Source organism: Dasypus novemcinctus, chromosome 11 (assembly GCF_030445035.2).
Source record: "Dasypus novemcinctus isolate mDasNov1 chromosome 11, mDasNov1.1.hap2, whole genome shotgun sequence".
Lineage (NCBI taxonomy): Eukaryota > Metazoa > Chordata > Mammalia > Cingulata > Dasypodidae > Dasypus > Dasypus novemcinctus.
This window is the reverse complement of record NC_080683.1, coordinates 68467979-68476509: the sequence shown is the minus strand read 5'-3', so window position 1 is coordinate 68476509 and position 8531 is coordinate 68467979. Positions and strand designations below refer to the sequence as shown.

Genomic DNA, 8531 nt, shown 5'->3' with positions numbered 1-8531 from the left:
CCGCTTCCCTAGAATTTCTTTTAGATTGACCACATTTGGGGGATTGAATCCAAAGACAGAAGAAGCAAGAGAGGAAAGAGAGAGAGCCAGGTGACAGAAGACTGCCATTATCAGAACATTACCACACCAAGAGAAAGCATGGCCTTGTTGACATCTTGCATTTGGACTTCTTGCCTTCAAAACCATGGCTAGCCCACTGTGTAGTATTTGTCATAGCCCTGACAAACTAAAACACTGTTGTATAAAAATAAAGGTAGATGATTGAAATTTTACATATCGAAAGTGGGCAACTCTTGTATGAACAAATATAACCTATAATTTTAGAATGAACAATTTTACATGGTTAGCAAAACTAAAACACAAAACTTGCTTTACCACTTAGATTTCAGACACTTCTAGTTGTCCCACAATAGCTATTTCCCTCAAATTTAATATAGTAAAACTCTCAATTTTTATTCCAAGCATGTAGCTTCCCAGAATAAAAACTATATTTCCTAGTCTCTATGCAGCTACATTTGGGCAATTGACTAAGTTCCATCCAGCATACTGTAAGAGTAAATGGTGTGTGCAACATTGTGGAATTGCTCTGATAGGAAGTTCCTTCACACCTCCTTTATCTTTCTTGCTGGTTTTAATGTAGATACACTATTTAGAGATAAAGCAGCTATCGAGGACCATGGGGTTATTTTGAGAAAGGAAGTCTCATGTAAAGAATGAAATACAGGGATCCTGGTCCCTGACACAGATTAGTGTGGCATAACACTTATGACTGGTTTCTTCCAGTTAGAAATACATTCTCATCTTGGTGGGGTGGCTTTTGTTGTTGCAGTTGCTGTTGTCACTCTTCTCTGAACCATAATTCAAATAATACAGCTTACCATCAGGAAATGCTCATGATAAATGATGTATGGGAAATAAAAATATAAATAGTGCTATTCTAATTCTGTGAGAAGTGTATAATAATATAATTTAGGATGAGGAGAAGAAAGAGAAGAAAGAGGGCCAGAAAAACACTGGAAATAAATATGTTCATTTCAGTGTTTTTCTTACATAAAGATAATAAGCAACTGTAACTTTTTTATTATATATTCCATACTTTTCTTCATGTAATATAATCCATTTAAATAACTTTGTAGTCTTAAAATTGTTGCTATTATTAATAGTTTTGAAATTTAACTATGTCTAGAAAAAGTAGAGAACATTAGTCTGTACTTCGCTGCCCAGGCCCTGCAAGAGTCCCACCCACTGACTTCTTTATTTGCTGTCAAACTCTGTTGATGATGAAACCCAGATTTATTCTTCAATGATTATAAAAAAGGCATTTCAAAAGGTGAAGAGAAGGCCCTTATAAACAATTAGTGAACAGTGAGAAACCCCTCCATCACACAGTCACCCATCAATATTGAGATTTTTTAAAGGAAGTGAATATAGATTTAGTAATTGAAAGAATTGTGTGATTTTTGCAGAGAAAATTGATATGTAAGAGCAGAAAGTAAAATAAACTATCAAGGAAAAACACATTCCTACAGTGGAAGAGAAATCTATAATGCTATACTATGAACATTATGTATCACAAAGGCACAAAACAGGCCTGCTGTGCTTTAATCATGCAGTTACTAACCTGGGCAACTGGCTGCAGAGAATGTTTTAGTACAGAAGTTACTGGATGCCCATGGTTTCTAACTTGAATCCCTCTCTCTCTTTCTCTCTCTCTGATCCATGCTTAGCTTCCACTTCCCTAAACCTTAATCCAATCAATGGGTAGTTCCATCAGTTCTAATTTCTGATTATCACTATAATTGACTACCTTATTTCAGGCCACTACAAATCTTACCCAAAAGTCTCCCACTGATGCCAAAGCTCTAGTAGTGCTTCAATCCCTTTCTTCTCAGTTCTGGATTAATTTTTCTGGAAAAGATTTACATGCATCTCTGGACGATACCTCATTATTTCTTCAATGAAGTCTAACCTCACATTGCTGCCAGGTATCTACAACCTGGCCCCAGCTTACTTCTGCAGCTTTCTATAATTCTCACCTTGTAATTTGGTTGACTTACGTGAATAACTTAGAGTTCACAAAAACAAGTCATGACTTTACTTATCTATATCAGAGCATGTAGTCCTTTGCCGTGTATTGAATAGCCTATTTACTTATGTACATTTCTCCCTATTATATAAGTTATTTGGGACATGTATTAGTCAGTCAAAGGAGAGCTGATTCAAAATACCAGAAACATTTTTGCATTTATAAAGGATATTTATTTGGGCTAGAAGCTTACAGTCACAAGGTCCTAAAAAGTCCAACTTAAGGCCTCATGAGAGGTTCTTTCTCACCCAAAGTCATTTGCCATGTGTTAAAGCAAGATGGTGAGTGATGTCTGCCAGGGTTCAGCCTTCCTCTTCATCTTAAGGCTCCATGGGCCCAGCCTCTTCTGATCTCAGCTGTGGGCTGGAGGGCTCATCTCTTTCCCGAGCTCAGCTGCTCAGGGCTCTGGTCTCTGCAGCTGCAAACTATCAGGCAAATGGCTCAGCTCTCTCCATGGGGCTCCAGTGCCAAAAACTAAACTCTGTGTTCTCCTCCTTGTGTTTACTTCTGTATGAGAGTCTGTTTTCTCCCCACCAAGGGAGCGGGGACTCAACCCTGTACACCCCAGTGATGTGGTCAAATAAAAGCCCTAATCTTGATTTAATAAAATAAAAGTAAAACCTCTGAATCTAATCAGTCTAATATGCCCAGAGGAACAGACCAATTTTCAGACACAATCCAATATCTGTTTTTGGAATTCATAAACAATATAAAATTGCTTCAGGATATGAACTGCATCTTTTTCAATCTTTTATCCCATGTACTTAGCCTTGTAGCTGGCCCATAATAAGTACTTTTAAATGTTATATGGCTGTGTTAGTGATTAACAGAATATGACCAAATCCCTCATGACAATTGGGCATTGTTTATTGGGCCCAGGTAACACCCTAAAAAGAAAAAATTATTTATGACAAAGAGTCAAAAGAATGTTGATATTGTCTAGGGATGCCAGGTTTTTCTAATTGGAATTCTAACATATACTTCAAAATACAAATCTTCATATACAAATACATAATCTAGAGTATGCAGAGAGATATTGCCCAATGATTTGGTATTGATAAGATGTGGAGATAATATACATAATGATGGATATAAATTAGGAGGCATGTAAAAGCTCTGAATATTAAAATACACTTTATAAATTTTAGTTATTTATTGACAACACTCTATTTTGCTACATTAAAGAATAATTTTTGACTGGTAAGATTATAGGGATTTCAAAGAATCTGATTCCTGAAATGATAGAGTATAAATCCAGGGTACTCTCAGTGTCAAATATCAAAACTTTGTAGTTTACTTCAACAAAGTTTAGGAAAAAAGCATTTGATTAGGGTTCAGCCAACCTCTGCTTCTGTCTTCATTATCACAAGGTATGTGCTCACCCAACATTTCTGAATGTCAGGTTTTCCATGAACAAAGTGGAGAAAACATGGGCTATAACCATTTCATAGGGGAAAATCAATGTGAGTATATAAGTAAAAAACAAGTTGAATGAAGACTTACAGGAATATAGGAATCCAGATTGATTACATTGGGCTAGGAAGCATCTTACAGTTTGGTTTTCTGAAATAGTAAAATGCCATGGGAGCAGAGAATAGAGATAAAAGGTCGCATTTATGTGTTTTACTTTTTATATACATTATTTTCTGTTACCATAATCCTACCAGGGGATGGAGAATATAAATTAAGTACATTTCATAGGTTAGAAAGTCTAAAAGTTGTTGAGATATACCTATGAGACTCACGAAAAAGAGGTGACACCATTGATGGGACTCAAAGCTTGATCTTTAATTTTTTGTCCAATGTTCTTTTCTCTATAACCCATTGCCTCTCTTGTGATAAGATGATTCTTACTGCATATTAAGATCAGATGACTCATTGGACATGTTCTCAAGAGCAGTAAAATAGTATGACTAAGGATCAAAATTTCAAGATTTCTACCAGGTGGAGTGCCTTTCTCCTTTGAGCCCAAGAAATCCTGGAGATTGATATAGTATAAGCAGCCATGAAAATTTACATTTTTGGCAAAATGAGTAACCTCTTCCTTACTCACTATATTATTTTATGAATGACACAGCCAGGAAAAAAACCTGCAAACATTTATGTTTCAATATGAGAGGCATATAATGCTCATATTTGGGAAAATAAGGGGGATGGGGCATGGTAAGAACCTTAAAAGTCCAAGTCCCAAAGCATGATCAGAGTGAACCTTTACATCAAAAAGTCCTTAAGTCAAGATCAATTTAGGGTGTGGTTAGTTGTCTTGAAAACAACTTTATATAACACTTTGTTTTTATTATCATCTTTTGGGTTTGATCAAAGAATCAGCCAGCTAGCCCATTCTTTCTAAGTACTGCTTGAGACCCAGAGATGAAATCAAAATCCTTAATTTGGCACATTTGCAATCACCTTAGAGCCCAGAATAGGATATCCATGTGCATCTGCCAACCACCTGCCTGCTTACCACAGGTCGTTTGAATGAACATCATCTCTGGGGCAGAAGTTGAGCAAATGCATTTAAAGGCTTTCCTAAGCATTCCTGATTTACATCATTGTTTGAGAACAATTGGCCAAGTGGCAATGGTGCATCATAAAAAGCATACTCATTGTGCCCTTTCCAAATGATTTCCATTAGGATTATTTCATCAAACATTTATGGCTACTTCAAATTTACCCCATATTATACTGGTCAATGGTTTTCAGACAAAGATCTTTACTTTTGCTTCTAGAATCTATCCATATTTCTGGTAAGGTAAAATCTTCTTGATAAATATAAGCCTTTCATTTTCTTTTTTACAATTCCACTTGACGATATGTCAAAAAATTATCCCTTGAATGAATTTCGTAACTTATACATAATCTAATATAGGACTAAATCTCTAGAAAAAAATTCTCTTTTCCCTTTTTGGATAATACCTTTATCTACTAAAAAATATTACAATAGGAAAGTTGCATGCTTATCCCAGTCAAGTGTATCTGGCAAATGACATATTCTTTTTAGATAATAATAGACTTCTGTGTAAATGCATGTATATTTTTATTCATGTCAGATATAATTCTCCCATTATTAAATATTGCAACCAAGGCTTTTACCTTAAATTGAGATGCATAAATTTTGACTATTTTGCATTCTTACCTCATTTATCCTTATTCACATAAAATATTGAGTTGCCATACCACACACTCTTCAAGAGACTAAGCCCTTTACATCCATTTGGAGTCTCTAAGGCTTGGATATGTTTGATGTCACTGATTTGATCTACCTCATTGCCAAAAGAGGAAAAGGATATGCAAGGTTTAGCAATTACAGAGTGCAAAGGTACATAGGGTGACCATGTGCTATCTCTAATCTGAGAACCAAATAATAGAAAAGAGGAATATAAAAAGGTCTCCACTTAGTCATATCTGGTGTCATTCCATGACTGGTTTTTCCCAGAGACAACCTCCTTTATACTCTTGCCAAACATAAATCAGGCTTTAAAATGCTTTCATGTTTATATTAAAGAATATCCTCCTACCCAAAGAATCTATAAGCAATTCACTGAAGATTTCAGGGACTAGACTAGAGAGATTATAAAATTATCTACAGTACTTCAGTTCAAAATCCTACTGCAAGCTTTTTCCACCTGGTGGCATCCATTAGCTAAGCCAAGATGGGTGCTTACAAATACATCCAGGAGTTATGGAGGAAGAAGCAGTCCGATGTGATATGCTTTCTTTTGAGGGTCCACTGCTGGCAGTACCACCAGCTCTCTGCTAAAGAGTGCAACCTAGAGCAAGCCTGTCCATTATGGTGTTAACCAGCTAAACTTTGCTCTAAGCCTTCAATCTGTTGCTGAGGAGCAAGCTGGACAGCTCTGTGGAGTGCTGAGCATCCTGAATTCTTGGTGGGTTGGTGACTATTCCACAAAGAAATTCTTTGAGGTTATCCTCATTGATCCTTCCATAAAACTATCAGAAGAAATCGTGAACCCATTGGATCACCTAGGGAGAGAGATGTGTGGGCTGATGTCTGTGGGGTGCAGGAGCTATGGCCATGTAAAGGGCTACAAGTTCCACGTCACTATTGGCGGCTCTTGTGGTGCAGCTTGGAGAAGGCTCAACACTCTCCAACTAAACCGTTACCCCTAATGTGTAAATAATATTTGTAAAATTCATACCTAATAAACAATTTAGGCCAAAAAAAAATTCTACTGTAGGCATTCCTTCCAAAAATTCACTTATAAACTTCATATTCATAATATACCTCAACATCTATACTTTGATATTTAGCCTTCCCACTTCCATGCTCACAATTTCCAGATATGCCCCAGGCTGTCATTCTCCCATCCATTCATGAATAAGGGAACTACAACTTTCCAAGCTTCTACCTCCACACTTGAATAACCTTGCCTTTTCATTATTTAATAAGTACTTTTAATTTGACCTCATTTTTGCTTAATAACAACTTTTTTAAATGCCTCCTTAGAAGACTATATTTGAAGAATGAACACTTCAAAATAATCCCCATCCTGCATGCTCCAGTCCTCTTCAAAAAGCCTAAAGGATCAGTAATATAATAAATAACTTCAGTGGTCTTGTCCCTATATATTTCTCTTATAGACTATGACCTTATCAAGAAGGTAGACAATATTCTCATTTTCTCCAATTCAGCTACACCAGCTTAACTACACAGGTATTCCACTACTGATTCTTACTTTGACTCAAAAACCATAAAATTCATGAAGATATGTGGAAGCAGTTGTATGGGGAGAAGTCTTCAATTATTATTGGGATAAGGGGAAAATGCCATATTTCTTTGTTTAGGCTCTTAAATGTCACAATTATCACTAAGAATTGAGGTTAATTGGTTTACTGGTTTAGGTAAAAACTACTTAATAAGGATTTTCCTCTCAAATTCCGTACTGTACCAATTAACAGTTATGTTAACTAGTGACAAAATGGGCTTCCCATTTCCATGACTCTTTTACTCTAATTTCTGGAGCTTAAAACATCTTTCTTTGAGAAATGAAATGAAAAACATGGGCACATTCTATCTTGGCATATGTGATATTCTTGATAATTTGGGGTAACATAATGAAAGTGCCATCATAGATAGCCCGATGAAATTTGCTGCTCCAGCTGAGGCTCTCAATTTGTGTTAAAATGCATCCAATCCTAATAGAATTAGTGCCATTTGAAATGCTCTGTCATGCTCAAAAGTCAAAATTCATGTAGAAAAAATAGAACTACATGGAGATAGATCTTTTATTTCTGTTATTTCAGTAATTTCTGTTTCTGCCTCCATATGATTTAATATTGAGAACAAGAAGGAATATTAAAATTGCAGTAGGAGAGTTTTAGCCTTGGAGAAGATTTCATTCTAGAAATATTCTCTCAATTCAGCACAGATATTTTTAAGATAAAATGTAGAACACAGAAATAAAATAACTTCTCATATTCAGAAACAAGAAAACTCTTGCCAAACTGATTTTGCTGTCATTATTAAATCCACATTACACATTGTAAATGAAATAGAGACTCTGGTGTTCCATGGTATCTAGCAATTAAAACACTTCTTAAGATTTTATTTAACTCATATTCCTGCAGTTGCACTGCCTTTTCAGCCATCTATGAGGTGTCTTATTTCTGTCCAAGCAAACTTGAGATACTTATTAAGTATTTATAATTATTTGTTATTTTTTATCAATTATATCTTGGGACCTAACTGCATATAACAGAAAATACCAACTGAACTAAAGGCAACACTCCTTTTTCACTTTTCTTCACCTTACCTTATTTTTATGCTTGAGATCTGATTTCCCTCTTGGAAAAACTAAAGCAGAAAGTGAAGATGATTAAAACGGTGTCAGCAAATACTTAAATGCATTTGCTAATTTTTCCATCAATTTAATGATTCAGTGAAAAACAGTCAACAAACTAATTGCTTCACCAAATTAATAAATCTCTTGCAGTAATCAATCCTGTAGCCCTAAATCTAGTCTTAATCCCTGGAAGGAAGGACTAAGTCAGGAGGCACACAGTGAAGACTTAATTAGTAGTTTTCAGTTGAGAATTCCAACATAATGGTTTTTTTTGTAAATTTGGCTTAACTTTATGAAATACCTCACATATCTTTTAAATATGTTAAGGGATTCCAAATCATTTTTAAGTTACTAGCCAAATATTATCAGTAGAAAAATTCATAGACATTATGATGAATGATCTAAAATTGTTCCTTTTTTGGATATGTTAAACTAATATACCAGTTATTATTCTTTCATGAGAATATTTTTTTCCAAAAATATTCTGTCATTTCTAATAACTATTTTGCATTCCATTTAACTTAATTTATTAGTTTCTTTTTATTATGGATTATTTCTTAAATGGACTACTTGTAATGGTTTCTTTCTTTTTTTCTTCAAAATTATGCATGACTATGATCCATTTCTTATATTTTAGAGTG

The 8531-nt window shown here is 35.0% G+C and overlaps 1 pseudogene; it reads left to right on the top strand.

The window, feature by feature from the left end:
* The first annotated feature begins 5739 nt into the window (after positions 1 to 5739).
* On the top strand, positions 5740 to 6217 carry LOC111766957 (large ribosomal subunit protein eL15-like; annotated as a pseudogene).
* The last annotated feature ends 2314 nt before the right edge of the window (positions 6218 to 8531 follow it).